Raw genomic sequence first — 19,058 nt, 5'->3', positions numbered from 1 at the left:
TTAAATTAAATATCAATGTAGCAATAAAATAATTAATCCTAAAAACGTTTTCAAAAGAATACTGAACAAAACAAGGATTACTTCTGAATAAATATACAAGGGATAATGGCCACCTTGATTGTGAAGCCCTTTGTTTACTAGAGATTTTAAATAACTTATCTTTTTTTAGATATTTTTAGTAACAAATCTAAATGCAGTTTTGATCAGTGGCAACATACAGTTCCAAATTCATTATAACAAACTGAAATACACACACACACACACACACACACACACCAGGGGTGGGTTCTATGTACCTTTACTACTGGTTCGCAATGGGACCGTGCATGTGTGCGCTTCAGAGCATGCGCAGATCACCCATGATGACGTTGTGGTGGGTGGGCAGAGCCTCCCACTGGTTTTACTACCGGTTCTATAGAACCGGACTGAACCGGGAGCAACCCACCACTGACACACACACTTGTGACATCCTGCTGAATTTCCCATTGACTTTATCTATTGGAAGTGGGCAGGAAGAAGTTGTGAGGAGGCTCTTGCTTAACAATGTGTGATGGTCACTTAACGATAGCAATGGGAACAGTCACCTGACATCTCGCTTTCCGACCACATTGCTTAGCAATAGAGATTCTGGTGCCGATTATTGTTGTTTATTTTATTTATTTTCTTTTATTAAATTTTTATATCGCCCTTCTCCCGGAGGACTCAGGGCAGTGTACAGCCAGAGATAAAACCACAACAATATAAAGGTTAAAAGACGAATTAAAAATTATTAAATAATTTGGCTGAAAAAGCTAAAATAAAGACAGCCCATTAAAATAGCATTAGGCCAGCCCTGTTTGGTGAAACAATAGCGTTTTGAGGGTGAGGTGAAAGGTGCAAAGGTCGGGAATCCTACGAATCTCTGGGGGCAGCTCAGAGGGTAGGTGCCCCCACAGAGAAGGCTCTCCCCCTGAGGGTCGCCAGTCGACATTGTTTGACCGATGGCACCCTGAGGAGTCCCTCTCTGTGGGAGCGTACTGGTCGATGGGAGGCTATCGGTGGCAGAAGGCGGTCTCGTAAGTACCTGGGTCCTAAGCCATTGTTAAATGACGGCTACCTGTAATGTCACTGGCAACAATTGTATTTCCTGTGGCAACTTTTAACTGCTCTGAGTAAAGGAGCAGAGCTGCTTGTTTCTGAGAACAGCCTCTGGGGTTTACAGAAAGATGAACTCTGTCAACTAGTGCAATAACTTTTATTTTGAGAGCAGCGACAAAAAAAGACACTTTTGGCAGATTTCATCTTCAGTGAATTGTGATGCTCTAAAGTTGCAAACCAAACAGCACTGAAGAGAACTGAAAATAGACTTCCCCAAACAGGCCAACCACACAGTGTAGCCAGCATGTTTTTGCTCCAGGGGAGTGGACTTAATGGAGTCAGTAGCAAAGCAGTTAATGATGGAGTTCAGTGTGAGAATGCTGGAAAAAAGCCACCGGCAGCCTTTTCCTTTGCCCTTTGGCTCTGACTTTACAGAGATGAATTAGGCTTGATATGGCAGCCTGCTGTTCTGTCTCCAGTCTTGATAGTTGTCTGATGCAGTCGTGAGACTTATTGCCGGTTGGGCTCTGTGCTTCCTGGGAGAAGATAGTTTCTGCTCAGAGGGAGAAAGATTTTTAATTCCGTATCTTTCTCTCTTTGCAGAAGCATTTGTGGATGTGGATATAGCACAGAGACACACCTCACTTTCTAGCCATGGCAAAGTGTATCGAAGAAGGCTTAAATGCGGGGATATGCAAAATGCAGAAAATCCTATTTCCCCACTTTCTGGATTCTCCAGCCTTAAGCTTGTCCCTCTCCATTTCTCCATTTCTAAGTTCTTTTAAAAAGCCCTGCATGCAAATGAATAGGCGTTTGATTTTCATTTTTGTGAGGATAAAAAAGTTGGAACATATCTTCACCTAACATCCTTGGAGGGGTGGGGTGTTTGGAAATGGTTTTCCTCTTCTTTTTCTTTTCTTTTCTTTCTTTTTTTTGGGGGGTGAGCTTTGTATGTGTCTTTTGAACTGGGAAGCGCCTCTGAAATTTTTAAAAATGGCATGCATCAATACAGGACTGCATGCTAAAACAGTATGGAGTGGCAAGGTGCACTTTGTAGGCTGAATGTAGTCCTTGAGATCTTGTTTCGCAGGCTTCCACAGGTGCTTGAGTTCAACAGCGGAGCCTTCTCAGAGTGGATGCTTGAGTGGCTCTTAAAACTGCCACTCTGGCCCTGTGGATTTTAGCAGGTGTTCTTGTTCTCTATGATCAATCAAGTAGTCTGTTTGGAGTGGCTGTCAGAGCAGCTGCTAGCATTCTCAAATCAAAGCATGCCTTTTTTACATTTGGGCTAGCCAAGATTGAAATAAAGGAGCCAGCAAGGAGATGGAGGAAAGAAATATTTGCTGCTTCTCAGCCATCATCAGGAATACACTGCTTGCTGGATGAAATTATCACGCATGTGGTATGTGAATGCTCTCTCGGTAGGTGTGGTGTTGGCGCACCTCTAACAACTAACTTTAGATTAAAATACAAACCAAAGAAATGTTCAGCCATCCCTAGATAAGCAGAACAATTTGGGAGTAGCATTTTATGAGATTAGAATCAGAAGTTAGCAATTTATTTTATTTTTATTTATTAAAGTTATTGGCCACCATCTTAACACAATAACTCTGGGTGGCTTACCATGTTAAAAGGGTAAAACTGTACAAAACCTATACACAATGCAAATAAAATCCTAAAAAAATAAAAATACTCAACCCTAACTGAAAGATGGGGAGGGAGGCAGTAGGATGACCTGAGGGGCGGGGGGGGGAGGATCTGTTATTGGGGAGTTCCCAACAACTCCCAATGTGAAGCTCCCTATGCATGAAGAGAGGTAAGTTGCAACAGTTAGTTTATTTAGTATCAGAATAATAACAGAATAACAGATTGGAAGGGACCTTGTAGGTCATCTAATCCAATTCCCACCCACCCCTGCCCAAGCACAAGACCCTACACCATTTCTGACAGATGGCAGTCCACTCTCTTTGAAAGCTTCCAGTGATGAAGCTCCCACAACTTCTGAACAGCGCTGTTCCATTGGTTGATTGTTCCCACTGTCAGAAAATTTCTCCATATTTCTAGGTTGAATCTCTCCTTGATCAGTTTCTATTTGCTATGAGAAAATACCACTGAACATGGTTTATGGCTACCTCAAAAGAAGAGCATGTCCATGCTCCTTCTACTTTTACATATCAGGCCCACAAAAGCAGTTTGAAGATGATCTCTGATTGCCTTCAAACCCACCAGCCTCAAAATGCAAAAAAATAAAATAAAAAATGGTTATATGTCATCAAGTTGTTTTGAACTCCTGATGACCAGAGAGATTTTCTTCAGGACGGTCAAAATGGAGAGAAAAAGAAGCCAAACCCAACATCCTTCTCTGAGCTGCTGCAATTTTTAACAAGGATCCCTTCCTACAAAGAGGACATAAAATAAATGGCTCACACTTCCTCCCCTCATGCCTTGTTTCATGTTCAGTGTGCTTGCCTGGTTGTGTGGAAATGAAGCCCAGTGGTTCCAATGGGAAAACGCTGAAAAGGCATAAAAGCCTTTTTCTTGTCCAAAGATTTGCTAGAATCAGAAGCCCAGAAGGCCCACATCGGATAATCAAACATTCTTAAATTCCAGAAGGCGGCATTTAAAAAACTGTATTAATTAAAAACAAAGTGCTTCATTCTGGAATTTGAGGGCACTTCATTATCTGATTTGTTAGCTAGTTAGAAATTAGTTTTATAATTAGTTTATTAATTACAGTAAATATTATTATTATTATTATTATTATTATTATTATTATTATTATTATTATTATTATTATTATTATTATTATTATTATTTCTATGCCGCCCACTCTCCAAGGACTCTGGGCGGCTTACACCAAAGACAGTATATTAAATAGCATATTGCCCTCAACAATCTGGGTCCTCATTTTACCTACCTCGGAAGGATGGAAGGGTGAGTCAACCTTGAGCTGGTGAGATTTGATCCTCTGATCTGCTGAACTAGCAGTCAGCTGAAGTAGCTGCAGTATTGCACTCTAACCATTGCGCCACCTCGGCTCTTTTCTATTAACTGTAATAATGGTAATATTATAGTAGTTTCAAATATATGACCACTGAGCTAGAAATGGATTGATGCTACTTGTAGATGCAGCCGATCCAGAAGTATGGAGCTGTTTCAAACGGGTGTAAAATCCTTGTGGAGGACAGTGCTTCTGAACTTTATAGTCTAATATATGAATAGATCTTCACAGGAATGTGGCCAGGCTACATTAAAGTTTAATTAACACACTCAAACAAGAATCTTTACCTCAAAACCAATCCAAGGCTACAAATAATTAATGAAACAAGATTCACTGAACTCTCTTATGCGCACAACTATTTGTCCTTGCATATATATATATTTTTCTTGTGAGGTCGGAGACAAACGCTTCACTCTTTTCAAGGATAATTTTTTCTAATAGCAATTTGCTTCTCTCATCTCATGTTTCTGTTATTATCTTTTATTATTATTATAAGCAAGAACCCACTGGCTACTTTGGAAGTAAGAAAGGCCCCCATATCTAGTCTTGCATCTACTTTTCCATGATAAGTTGTTTCAATGTGCCCTCGTGTGGTAGATATTGATATTGTCCACACTAGAAACTCCAATCTAAATTAAAACAGTGATATATTATCAGTTGACTGATATGACTGATAATAGCTCTTTTTACGAATGTCTTGATCAAACCATACAGAGTTCACCTGACTTATAAGAGTACATTACAATGTAATACAGGTAGTTCTTGACTTATGACCACAACAAAGCCCCAAACTTATGTTGCTGAGCAAGACAGTTAAGTGAGTTTTGTCTGATTTTACAACCTTTCTTTCCACAGTTGTTAAGTGAATCACTGCAGGTGTTAAGTTTGTAACATGGTTGTTAAGTGAATCTGGCTTCCCCATTGACTTTGCTTGTCAGAAGGTGATCACATGATCCCGGGACACTGCAGCCGTCATAAATAGGAGCCAGTTGCCAAGTGTCTGAATTTTGATCATGTGACCATGGGAGATGCTGAAACAGTTGTAAGTGTGAAAAATGGTCATAAATCACTTTTTTCAGTGCTGTTGTAACTTTGAACTGTCGCTAAAGAAATGGTTGAAAGTCAAAGATCACCTGTAAAATAAAAATGATATATATTGTCCCTCAACTTTTTAGCTTTAGACAGTGGCATTGATCATATATCATCTCCTTTTAATAATACATTAAAATTTTATTTTTATAATTTTTTTCCTCAGGGCTTTTTCAGACTTCTTCTCTAATCACCTATACGACCAATGAATGGGTTACTAATAAATGATGGAACTAAGATACAGACTTTTTCTAGGTAATTTAGACCATAGCTTAAATTCTAGAAATTATTCTTCCATATTATGTGCTCAACATAATGATCGTGAAATAGTCTGTGTGGGATGCATTTACAAATGAAAAATATGACAAAGCAAATTAAAAATCACATGATAAAGTGGATGCAAAAATTCAAAGAAATAATCCTAGTGGATTATTCCTGGGAAAATCTGAGTGAAAACATCTGAGAAAAAAATAAATTTTGCTCCAAACAATAATCTGAGGGGAAATTGGTATAAAATGCTTTACAGATAAAGTAAAAGTCTGCGAATAAGATGGACAAATAAAAAAATGTTGGGAATGCCATATTGCAGAAGGAACATTTTACTATACGTGGTGGTCATGCAAAAATCTCAAAAGTATTGGACGGAAATAGATCATAATATTCAGAAAATGTTAAAAATAAAATGTTTTCTATTTTAAAAATAAAATTCAAAGTGAAACTTTCATTGTGAATAATTCCAGAAAATGCAAATTAAGAGGATCACAATTTATCAAAATATATGCTGACAGCGGCATGAATGAACCAGGAACAAGATTGAAAAAGCGAAACTCTGCCAACAATACAAGGTGAATACGCAGCAACAGCAAAATCGATAATATATAAAAGAAATTTTAACAGATCTCAGCAGAAATGGCTCCCCGACATATGGACACATATATAGCAAGGCAGATTCAAACATTTGGAATAACATTTTTAGGAAAATAATTCAGAGACTAGTTAAAAATAACAGAAGAAATAACTTAAATAGATAAAAGCAAAAATGTCCAACGTTTAATATTAAATATTAAAAGTATAGCATAAATATTTAAATAGTGGTTAGTTTTTAATTTTTTTTGTAGTCTTTAGGTTTTTGCAAGATGATGATCATCATCATCTTCATCATTATGCCATCTTCTGAACATTCCAGGCAGGCTTAGATCTCAGTAAATCAATCAATCAATTTTACCGTCTGTAAAAGGGGCTAGCAGAGGGTGGGTGGGGGAAAGGACAGGAGCTTTCCAGACACCCACCCCTAGACATAGACCACTCAACACACAGTTCTTAAACTGATACCTTGAAGTGTATAGATTAATGCAGCATAATTTTACCCTCTTTGAATTGATCTGGCAAGTTGATTATTATTTATAACAGCTGCAAGCACAATGGCATTAAGGTGTCACAAAACTTGCATCCTAATATGACATAATGCAGTCCTTCCTTTTAAACTTGGTGGAAGACAGAGCAGCATCTCCCAAGAGTCTGCCTAAGCACACGGTGCCTATTATTTCTCCTTAAGGATTAATACCGTATACTGAAAGTCGTTGGCATAATTAAATGATGTTCATTTTAAAGCACATTCAATACATCCTGCTACTGTGCTTATACTAGGGTTGTTTGTTCATGGAAGGTAACCTACCTGGAAGTGACTGCTCTTTTCATTATGGCTGCCTTAAAATAAAGAAGGAGTCATTTATAAAAAGAGACCTTGAGCCTCCCAGGCACTCATTTACATTCCTCCCTGGATCTGCTTCCTCCAGCTTGACTCAAAGACCTTGCCAGACAGACTCATAGCTGCTGATTTTTCAGGAGGGAAATACTCATTTAAATAACCGAGTTGGTCATTTCTCTCAGCTTAATTTCCCTCACAGGCTAGTTCTAGGGGAAAAATAACAAGAGGTGAATGTTATATATACTGTCTTGAGTACCTGAACAAAAGGCATGATTAAATACATAGAATTGCAAGATGACATTTCATTTGTTAAAGATTCAGAACTTTCCAGTTTTCAGAGTAGACATCCTACACGGGGGCTGGAAATTTCTGGATGAATACTAGATGGCAGCAAGGTGGCTATATGTTTTTGTTGTCATCTAGTGGTTGACTTAGTGTTTGCCGGATAGCTATGTATGTCTATCCCAGGGGTCAGCAACCTGTGGCTCTGGAGCCGCATGTGGTTTTTTCACCCCTCTGCTGTGGCTCCCTGTCACTCAAAATATGTGTCACAAGTGCCAATGTGTGACATCTGCCAGCACACAATTTATTGAGCTTTTCAACCCCCGATAGGCCAACCATGGATAAATCCAATTCAGAAGAAAACAGAATGTTTAATTCAACTAATGTGCATATGCTAGTTTTGTGGCCGCTCAAGAAATAGTCAGGCACAGGAAAGGTTTTGTGGCTCCCAGTGTTTTCTTTTCTGTGGGAAACGGGTCGAAATTGCAAAAACAGCACTTTTATATAGATTCTATGTACTACAGTACACAGAAAAATATTAAAAATGTTTGATCATGACCCCATTCAGGCAGAGTAGAATTCACTCTTATCTGTTTGCACATCTTCTGGCTATATTATTGAAGTTCTGGATCTAGTCTACTATAAGGCTACTTAGATAATTATAATTATTCTATGTCAGAATTAGACTTCTCTTGTCTGTTTGCTGAATTCTAATTTTTGCAGCTTGGATTTGTTTCCGGCAGATCTTTTTCAGGTTGTACTAAATTCCTTAACTTAGAGATTTAAGCAGAAAATCTGAGGTTTTCATTGCATCTCTACATCACCAGGCATTTAGAACATTTAAGAACAGTAAAGACATTTATTTTTCAAATTGTTACATAATTCAGCAAAAACCAAAAAAACCAAAACACATAGCAACCAAGTTTTTAAAAATTATGTTTGTGCTATTTATGCATTAGGATTAATTAAGTCGTAGCATATTTTAATTGCCTCATGCTTTAGTCTCTCTAAATATATGGGGAAACAAATTTAATTTTCCTGTTATTTTTAAATATTGTTGACACTTGTGACAAAACTAACGAAGGAGGATTTTTATAAGTATTTCAGTAGATACTCATTTTATACATCTGCAACAAGCATGTTGCAAGAGGAAGTTCTTCTAAAAGTGTTTTTATTCTCTTGAATAGTCTGTAATTAAGAGTTTTGTGTTTGGATAAGTGACCAGGAGGAGTCCTGGTCACTTATCCAAACACAAAACTCTTAATTAACCAAATCATGGACCATACTTTTTTTTAAAAAATATTTTTTTTATTTGTTAATATAATAATTCCATCTTCAATTAAACAGTGTGCCATCCGGGTACAAATATCTTTGTAAAATGATAATCAAGATTTACAACAATATTCATTACATTAACATTAATTCTGTAATATTAAAATGATAATATTAAACATAATAATCATAATATCTGCTTCTCTTAACGTATCTTCTTTATTTCACTAATCTTTTCCTTTTGTTTCCCTGTTTCTAACTTCCATTTTTGTTATCTAACCATTGATAAAATAAGTCTCATGTCATATAATATTCAGTTTGTTCTTTCTCCTTAATTGCTAGCGTTAGTCTATTCATTTCTACACATTCTAATATTTTGCTGATCACATTCTCATCTGTGAGGATCTCTTCACTTTTACAATATTGTGCAGATACAATTCTAGCTGCAGTTAATATATGGATAATTAAATATGCATTCCCATTACTATATTTTTCATGTAAAATCCCCAACAAGAATATTTCTGACTTTAAATATGTTGCTTTATCATTTTTTCCAGTATGTATTTTTGTCCATTTTTTTTGTTTTTGTTTTTGAGCATGTCCACCACATATGATAATATGACCTAAGTATCTGGTGGCACTTCCAGCATTTAGCCGACTTATCTTTAAACATCTTTGCCAACCTCACTGGCACAAAATGCCATCTATAAAACATTTTATATAAATTTTCTTTGTATGAAGTTGACATTGTTAATTTATAGTTCCTATCCCACAGTTTCTGCCATTTATCTAACTCTATTGTATAACCAACGTTTTTTGCCCATACTATCATTGTCTCCTTCACTTGTTCTTTTTCCAATTTCATGCCTAATAAGTAGCTATACATTTTCTTTATCAATTTTTCTTCTGTCCATACCAGACCAGACCATCCTTAATGTGGTGCCAAACTACTTTAGGACATTTGTACTTCTCCCTATTTCACGTGCATAAATCAAAGAAAATAGACTTCAGTACTTTGCCTTGATTTCATCATATATGTAGTGTGGCTTAAATTCAATTGCATGTAACTAGAATACTCCACAGTCACAAACAGGATCTGTTCAATGCAGTGGTGGGCTGCCCCTGGTTCTGACTGGTTCGCAAGAACTGGTAATAAAACCAGCAGGATGTCATCATCAGTGATCTGCGCATGCGCAGAAGCAAAGCGCGTGCGCAAGCGATGCAAGCGTGCGAGCACGGTCCCGTTGTGAACCGGTAGTAAAAGTAAGTAGAACCCACCCCTGGTTCAATGTTAGAGAATGCAGAACACCCTTTAAGGACTGAGGATTGAAAAACAGATTGTGTACACATGACTCAGCTTTCGTTAAATACAGTTAAATATCTTGCTAGGATTAAATGTCTGAACCTAGAAATTTATCTTTGTACATATGCCATATTTGCCCATATGAACTATCAGGAGATATTTATTTATTTATTTGTTTGTTTGTTTGTTTGTTTGTTTGTTTGTTTTAATTTGTATACCGCCCTTCTCCAGCAGGACTCAGGGCGGTTATTTGAGGGAATAAATAAGTAGTTCATTTATTTATTTAGTTGCTTAAAAAAACTTACATGGCTGCCCATCTTATATATGTTAATCCTAGGCAGCTCACATTTGGCATCCAATAAAACAGAATAAATGTGACCAACTGAACACTCTATAGCCTCACAACATCTCACAAATCTAATCTCAGCCCGTCTAGGCCGGGCCTGGTAGGAACAAAGGGAGCCAGGACATGCACTCAAACACGACAAAACTCAACTTTAATCCCCACAAACAGGCTGGAACATTAGAATGTGACGAGTAGGTAATAGGTTCCTTATAAAGTCAGTGCTGGGAGCATCCACCTCCCAGCACCTTTTCAAGTCTTTGGGCCCCACCCCCTGTCCATCTGGCTGCCCACTCCTACAGATTTGGCAGGGAATGACACAGCTGTTTGGCATCATCAGATGTGGGGCCACCGTTGGCAAACCTCTGCCATTGCTCCTGCTGCATCTCCCCCCCCCCAGGTAGGGCGAGCCAATACAATTTATTTTGTATGGTTCACTTCTGTCACAGCCCAATGCCTGGGCAAAAAGGTAGATCTTCCCAGCTTCCAAAAGACCACATCTTGCATCATCTGAGAACAGAGGATAAGCACCCTTTCTCAAGCTTTAAAATCATTGCACAAAAGGCGTCATCTTTTTTTCTTAGAACATTTATAACAGGAATATCTGGGCTGCGAAACATGTAGGGTGTATTTCAGGGGTGAAATTCAAAATTTTTCCCTACCGGTTCTGTGGGTGTGGCTTGGTGGGCATGGCAGGGGAAGGATATTGCAAAATCTCCATTCCCACCCCACTCTGGGGCCAGCCAGAGGTGGCATTTGCCAGTTCTCTGAACTACTCAAAATTTCCGCTACCAGTTCTCCAGAACCTGTTAGAACCTGCTGGATTTCACCCCTGGTGTATTTGCTGTATGCCTTTGTGCTGCCTGCTTTTTTTAATATTAATTTTTGCAAGGCAGTTCTCCCTTGATACTGAGGCTGTGCTGCTGGTATTTGCAGGCTGGGGTGAAGTAACTTTGTACTTTCTGTGAGTTTACAGGAATGATGGGGGAAAAAAATAGAAGAATTGTCTCTGGAAGCAGTCTCATGTTGAAATTGCTAAAAATGTAAACAATCCTGAATTCCAACCTAGGGATTCTACAGGGAAAACCCCCATTTTTAACTTCTGATTGTTAAAGTATCGTGGAGTCCTTGGTGCTCTCTGAGCTTAGTTGATTTTTTTGCAGACATTTCATTACCCAACTAGGTAACATCATCAGTGCTGGGAGGGAGTGGGGTTTTGCTCTCTTTTTATATCCTAGTGGTTTGTCCTGTCAGTGCTGGTGGGAGTCTTCTTTTGGTTCCTTGATTAGGCTGTTGTTTAACTGTTAGCTTGTTTGTCTGAGTTGACAGTTCCTTGATTGGGCTATTGTTTGCTTCTTGATTGTTATTGTGTTAATGTTGGTATTAATCTTGGCTTATCTGGGTGTTGATTGCTGGTGAGGAAGTGTTTTGGTTATTTTGTTTCTTTTTAGGTTGCTATTAGTTAAAGTATTGGCTACTCAACAAAAAAGAAATTTGCTGTTCCTAATTTTGGGGTTATAGTACTGTATCTGAGGTGCAGATATCATGATGACCATTGATCTCTTTGCTACCCTTAATGATAATCCAGATTTCTGAAGCCCAGATATGGCACTCTAGCTAAGACTATGTAAGCAGAATTGATAAAAGAAAAAAAATTAAAAATGTATTTAAGGATAGAAAGTAAGATTTCATCCATAAGCTGAGAATTTCAAGCCTTACTGATTAGAAACCAAACTGAAAGAAAAACAAGTAAAAATAACTTAAATATTAAAATAAAGGAAGTCAGGAGAAACATATTAAGATAGCAAAAGAGTCTGCTCTCAAAATACCAGTTTTGAAACAAGTTGTTTCTTTAAAGAACAGCTTATGTGTGGGTTTACATGATAACTGATTATCCAGATTTGGGGAATTTGTGGCACGAGAGGTAACAAATGAAAGGTACATTCATTTAAGGAATCATCCATATGGATTTGTACTTTTTTGACTTTGCAGGCTTATCACTGTTGGGCTGTGTTCAGGGGTAGGCTCTACTTACCTTTACTACTGGTTCGCAATGGGGCTCGCTCTTCTGCGCATGCGTAGAAGCTTCCTGATGTCGGGGTTGGTGGGCGGAGCCTCTCACTGGTTTTACTACCAGTTCTATAGAACTGGTCAGAACCAGGGGCAACCCACCACTGGCTGTGTTACAGTATAGACAGAATTGTTTATGCAAGGAGAAATAATTTGACTATTAAAACTCTTTCTAAATAATCATGGGGTGGGGGTGGGGGGTAGATACTATCAGGTGCCTTTATTCAATCATATAAAACATTTCATTTACTTTCTGTCCTGCAGCAAGGAAACGTAGGTACTACTCATTTATGAATGTCACAGTTTGCATAATGGGATTAGATTTAACCTATTTTTGGTCTGTTGTAACTAATCCTACAGTAGCACTCAGTAGTAGCAAAATGATCATTTAAGGAAATGGATATTTCCAAGTTACCTGGATTTATTTATTTATTTATTTTGCTTCTACTCTGTCATGTTGAATTCTTGGAGACTGCCTGCCGAAGTCCCTGCAGTTTTCTTGGCAATGTTTTTCAGAGGTGGTTCGCCATTGCCTCTTTCCTGAGCTGAGAGAAAGTGAGTGACCCAAGGTCATCCAGCTGGTACAAGACTGAAACTCAGGTTCTTCCATTTTCTAGATGGGTGCCTTAACCACTACATCAAATTGGCTCCCAGTTTGGAAATAAGCCTTATTAAATTCAATATTGGGCATGTCTATTTTCCCTAATACAGATATTTTTGGAAAATGTTTTTCCACAAACAATATATTGTATTCCCTTTCATTGATACAAATTTTGAGCAAGAGTTCCCTGAATGTAGGCCTTTTTATAATCATTTCTCTGTATTGTACAGAGAATATATACCAAGTATCATCTGAAAACTATGCTCATTTTGGTTTGGGAACCCAAACCAATTGGCATACCAATCCAAATCAAGCAAGCACTACTATTTAGTCCTGTACCATCCAAACATCTCTGTGGAAATTTGATCCATGAATTATCCTGGGATCTAGGCTTAGTTCCGATTATAGATTTTTCCACCAAACAAAGTGCAGTTGTTGACACTTCAAGAGATCAGCTTCAAGAAGAAATAGAGATGCCTATCTGTTCCATAACGTTTAATAGTTGATAGGGTTGCATCAAAATCCATCTTATAGATACAAAGTAGAGTAGCAGAGAAAAAAGGCACTAAAGCGATGGCAGCTGTTTTCCCTCAAGAACCCCCATCCTTCTAAGAGGAAATCAATATAGATTCTCTAAAAGGATTTCACAGCTGTCACCCACATCAACAGGAAATATGAGAAGGAGCAGCTTCAGGAGAACGAAGGGGCTACCATTGCATAAAAAAAGAACCTGATTCCAGAGTAATTATACCAAAGCATTAATTTTAAGAAATCATCATGCAACATGTACAAAGGTGACACTTTTTCAAATTATACTGCTGCCAGGTCTGGAAGTGAAGATAAAAAGAAACATGAAAAAAAAAAACAATAGATACCCAACTTATAGAAAACTTACAAAATAGGAAGATGATGGAAGTTTTTATTACGAACAATAATACAGCTATAATAAAGTTGTATTTTCTAATATAATGTTGGTGCAAAGTATTTCATTAAATGATTATATGAACAGTCATTAAAAAACATTAGGTCTGCAAAGCTGAAGTAAAATTTCCTTTCATCAAAAGCTGGCTGTAATCATCTGTAGAGATAAATAACTGTTTTAGAAAATGGTTACACAGTAATATGGATAAGTATTGCAGGACATAAACTGGCCAAAAGCCAACACTGTATGAATGGGCTAATATATAAGAAAAAGAAAAGGAACCCTGTTTTCCTTTCTACCTGCATATCCTTTAGATATTCTTATCCTCTCTTCTAGTTCTCTAGCTTTCCTAGTCCTCTGGAATATAATATTTGGGGAGAACCTTCAGGGTAAAATTTTAGGGAGGAAGAGTTCGATCTCCAGTAGCTAGAACTGATTCAAATTTCCCTGGTGGGCAGACACAATTGGTGGCATCCATTTTTTCCCTCATGATAATATTTTAAAATTAATTTAATCAGACAAAACTCTCACACTGGAAATTTAGGTGAGAGAAAACCTCTCTGAATTATTCACACATTTTAATGAATGTAGGGAAGAAAGGAAATGTAGTAGTAAGATAGGAAAGGGGTTATAAAAAAACTAATGGGCATATAATTAAGACTAGAACTATGTCAAATTTTTGTAGTATTGACTTTTTGTTACAAAGAGCCTTCTTATAAAGGGATTTGGTTTTTTAGCTAATATCTAATTGTCCTTATTATTTTTTAGTCCAAAGTAATTGCTCTTGGTTTAAATCGATGGCTTTCTTTGTGTTTCTACTACAAATCTCATAGGATTTTATCAACATTTCATTCTCACTTATTCTCACAAGACTATTGCTCCAGATATACTCTGTTTAAATGTTTATAGTCCTCTCTTCCTTCTTCCTCCCCAAATAAATATTCATTTCCTTCAGTGCTTGCCTTATATTTACGTGGGTTTTCACAAAGTATTAGATGTGCAATATCTCCAATTATTTGCGACATCATCTTCTGGATTATGTTTCATGGGTATGTTGAGATAGGAAATTAGAAAATTAATTTACTGTTTCATGGCCTGGAATATAAAGTGATTAAAATACTTTCTTAAGGATTCTGCATATATTTGCTGGGAAACTGCCAGCCAGGCAAAGAGGAGGATCAAGTGGGCAATTAGCCTTGAATCTTCATGCAACTACAAAAGATCTAGGACTGATTCTGGTCTAGGTTCCATGGGATCTTATTTGTTTGCTCCCAAGAGAAGGCAAGCAATCTGGGAGATTCTTGTATTATAGATAGAACACAACGATCAACTGAAACCTTTTATATATGGATCCAGTTGCTTGCACCTGACAATATATGACATATAAATATTATGAGGATTGATCAGTGTAGAAAACCTAGAGTCATTCTTCAGGAAGAGCTATTAAATTTTCTTCCTTATAATAAGAATATGCATATCACAACTATTTTGATCATCAATTACTGGGAAAACATCCCCATTTAATTTCTTCCTCAGAAAGCAGAAAGGGAATAAATTGTATTCCCAAATAATTAAGTTTTGGCCACACTAATACAAGATCTGGAAATGAGCACATTATTGCAGTAGCTGAAAAAAAAGAGCATCTCTCCCTCATTAATTCTCGTAAAATAACTAAAATAACATATGCATGACAAAGAAACTCCATGAAGTAACCATGTTTACAGAATGAACATCAGCAGGAGCCTTCTGCCTCATGAATAACTACAAAGATACACAGTTCAGACCATTTCTAGGAGTTGCAGTAATTTGAGCTCTTATACATTTCTCAAAAGAATATTGTGGTATTTAAAAAATGAATAAGCATGGACATTTGGCTGTGCTTACATCTTCAAATGCTCTCTTGAAATAGCTGATAATTCCTTCAGGAAGTGAGAGAACCCTTATTACTAATGTGGGCGTGTCCACCCGCCTTTTCCTAGGAAAGTAATGGCTTCCCTATCCAGTATCAATAAAGGAGAATATTTGTAGCTCATGGTTGAAATGAGGGGTCCTTGGTGTTCTCTAAGCTTGCTTGTTTTCTTGAAGACCTTTCATTACCCTAACTAGGTAACATCATCAGTGCTAGTAAGGAGCGCTTCTTACTAGCACTGATGATGTTACCTAGTCAGGGTAATGAAAGGTCTGCAAGAAAACAAGCAAGTTTAGAGAACACCAAGGATGAAGGATCCCTCTATCCAGTATTGATCAATTTCGTGGAATTTTATTTATGCAAAGGGCTTCTCTCTCTGTGCAAGAAACATTTGGGGGGGGTCTTCCAACTCTGCCTCCATATTGTGGTTTTAGTTAAGTGACTTTTTTCTAAGGTGAATGACTGGTTGTTGCTTTTTAAAATGGTGGCTGTAAAAGCAAGCTTTTGATTTTGTTCCCTTACAATAAAATAGAGAGTGTATGATTGGAAAGTTCCTACATTTGGATGTTGCTACTTGGCAATGGCCTGGGTATAGTCCAAGAGTGAAATCCAGCAGGTTCTGGAGAACCGGTAGTGGAAATTTTGAGCAGTTCGGAGAACCAGTAGCAGAAATTTTGAGAAGTTCGGAGAATCGTCAAATACCACCTCTGGCTGGCCGCGGAGTGGGGTGGGAATGGAGATTCTGCAATATCCTTCCCCCAGGAGTGGGGTGGAAATGGAGATTTTGCAAGATCCTTCCCCCAGGAGTGGGGAGGGAATGGTGATTTTGCAGTATCCTTCCCCTGGAGTGGGGTGGGAATGGAGATTTTGCAGTATCTTTCCCCTGCCACGCCCACAAGCCACACCCACCAAGCCACACTACACCTACCAAGCCACGCCCACAGAATCGGTAGTAAAAAGAATTGGATTTCACCACTGGTATAGTCCCCTGAATATTGGAGTGTTGGGTCGCAATGCTGTGCTGGATTTCACGAAAATGACTGCCTGGAGGATGCTAGGTAAGAAGAGTGTTGTACATCAATAAATGTAGTCACGACCAACAATAGATGCATCTCTATCCATTTCAAACCTTCGCTCCAGATTAAGTTTTCCATTATAATGCCTTTTCTGGACAAAAAAGTGAAACTGTATTTTAGGTACACCACTCAAATCAGATTGACTAGACTTAAAACTTGTTTGTTTAGTGACCATTCAAAGTTAAAATGGCACTGGAAAAAAATGACTTATGACCATTTTTCACATGATAGCATCCCCATAATCATGTGATCAGAATTCAGACTCTTGTCAAGTGGCATGTATTTATGATGGTTGCAGTGTCCTGGGGTCATATGATCCCCTTTTGTGATCTTCTTACAAGCAAAGCCAATGGGGAAGCCAGATTCACTTAATAACCATGTTACTAATTTAACAACTGCAGTGATTCACTTAACAACTATTGCAAAACAGGTCTTGAAATGGGGCAAAACTCATTTAACAATTGCCTTGCTTAGCAATGGGGGCTCAATTGTGGTCATAAGCCGAGGACTTATAGTAGGAAATGGTTGTGAAGTTAGATTTTGTAAATTACAGTAGATGGAACAAATAGTTTGGTCAGAAATGTAACCTAAACAAAATGTCACCCAAATACTGTGTTGGAAGAAACATCCTTCTGGGTTCTGCTCCAAGTGGGGGAAAACAGACACTGGAAACATGGAGACTGCTTGGAAAGATGGTTTAATGGTGGACAGGATCACATGGCTTGAGTTCCTGAACAGAAAAGGGCAGATACAGTAAATCCTCGGGGTTTTATGCTGTCTCTGGCTCTGCATTTCTTGGGGCCCCAAAAGAGTACTCTGATTGGTTGTCAGACTCCCAGGGGGTGGGGGCCTTGCTGGCTGATGGTCACATGTGCTTCCCAGGTCACATGTGGTGAGTTTCTGCTGCTATTGTGTAGAGGGCTAATCCTATCTTTGGCAATTCCTACTATGGCTCTGCCTGAAGGAGGCAGATCTTTGTTATGTAGAATAGACTGGCCCAGGCCTTAATGGCCCATTGACAAAGGGTGGGGGGCAGGAAGGTGGGAGCTGCTTTGTCTGTAAAATATGCTTCTCATATTTCTCATCCAGGGAAATATAATATTCTGCCTTTTTCATATTTCCTAAAATATTTCACTCTTCCAGGAAAGGGGTGGGTGCTAACTTCCTACAATTGTGTGTCAATTTTATTTAAACTTTTTGTTTTTCCTGTCAAGCCCCCTTCCCACTCTTAAAAATAATGGAGGACCCAAAAGGAACTTTTATTTGCATGGGTTATATCTATTGATATTTTGATCATATAAAAAATTAAAACTGATGCGACTGAGACTGTGGACCACACTTCGAGAAATATTGCTGTATGCTGATTTTTTTAAAAGTGCAACTATATCAGCATTTTAAGAGCTGCCTAAATGGAAAGACTAATTGTGATTCATTACAATGATAACAGTGATAATAATAACCAAACATGGTTCAGAATTAAAATATATATATATTGGGATAACCTGATTCTTGTATCAGGTTAGCACTAAAGAATGTTTGCGTTTTTTTCACACTTTCTTTGAGACAAGAGCTCAAACATTACATGCCACAATTGCTGAAATAGTGATTATTTGGCAAATAAAGAGGTGAGCTTATGTTTCTCAGCAGAAACATTTAAAAATTATAGGCAAAGGAAACACGCTGATCAGAAAGAAACGAATGTCATGAAATAATGTATTGTATTCCGAAACTACAATTCATAATACCATTACAATAAAAAAAATTCTTTAAATGCCTTAAGCTACTGATTTGAAATAAAATTTAAAAGGCCACCGTAGATGGATTCCTGAGAAGAAACAAAATATACAAATTATTCTGAAAACAGTGCAGAGTGAGTCCAGCAATTTAACTAGGACAGAGTTAAATTCTTTCTTAAGTACCTGTTAATTTCACTAGAACAGATAAGCTCTAGTTACTTTCCATGGATATAGGTGGGTCTTTTAGGTGTCAGGTTTTCTTTATCCACAAAAAGAAATATGTAACACAAGAAAATTGACATGAATTCAAACTATTGTCTACAAACATTACAAACTGTTCTGCATGTAAAGAAAAGAAAAAAAACAAGACTGATAAGTAAAAATGCCTTTCAATAGCTTGTAGACACAAACCAGTAGGTTTCTTTTCTGCATATCGCCAAAAAAGAACACCAAATTAAAGAATTAACCATCTTAAAAGATTTCCACCAAGTGATTACATAGGCGTGAGCTAAAAGCATTAACTTTCTTGTAATTGAACTCCAATTACATTGAGAGCACTCAATCCATTTAATAGTTTAAACGATACTGCAAACAAAATCATAGAACTTAAAAGTATTTTTTGTGCTCCTGTCATACCTAGGGTCTTGTTAGCAACCTGTGGTTTGGGAA

The 19,058-nt window shown here is 37.7% G+C and overlaps 1 protein-coding gene across 2 annotated transcripts in view; it reads left to right on the top strand.

Moving 5' to 3' along the window:
• Window positions 1-19,058, top strand: part of CSMD1 (CUB and Sushi multiple domains 1) — a 1,102,994-nt gene that overhangs the window by 101,187 nt on the left and 982,749 nt on the right. The window lies entirely within an intron of this gene.

Source organism: Pantherophis guttatus, chromosome 1, assembly GCF_059756535.1.
Source record: "Pantherophis guttatus breed Tessera chromosome 1, ASM5975653v1, whole genome shotgun sequence".
In the NCBI taxonomy this organism is placed as follows: domain Eukaryota; kingdom Metazoa; phylum Chordata; class Lepidosauria; order Squamata; family Colubridae; genus Pantherophis; species Pantherophis guttatus.
The sequence above is the reverse complement of the archived record's forward strand: the minus strand, read 5'-3'. Positions and strand labels throughout refer to the sequence as shown.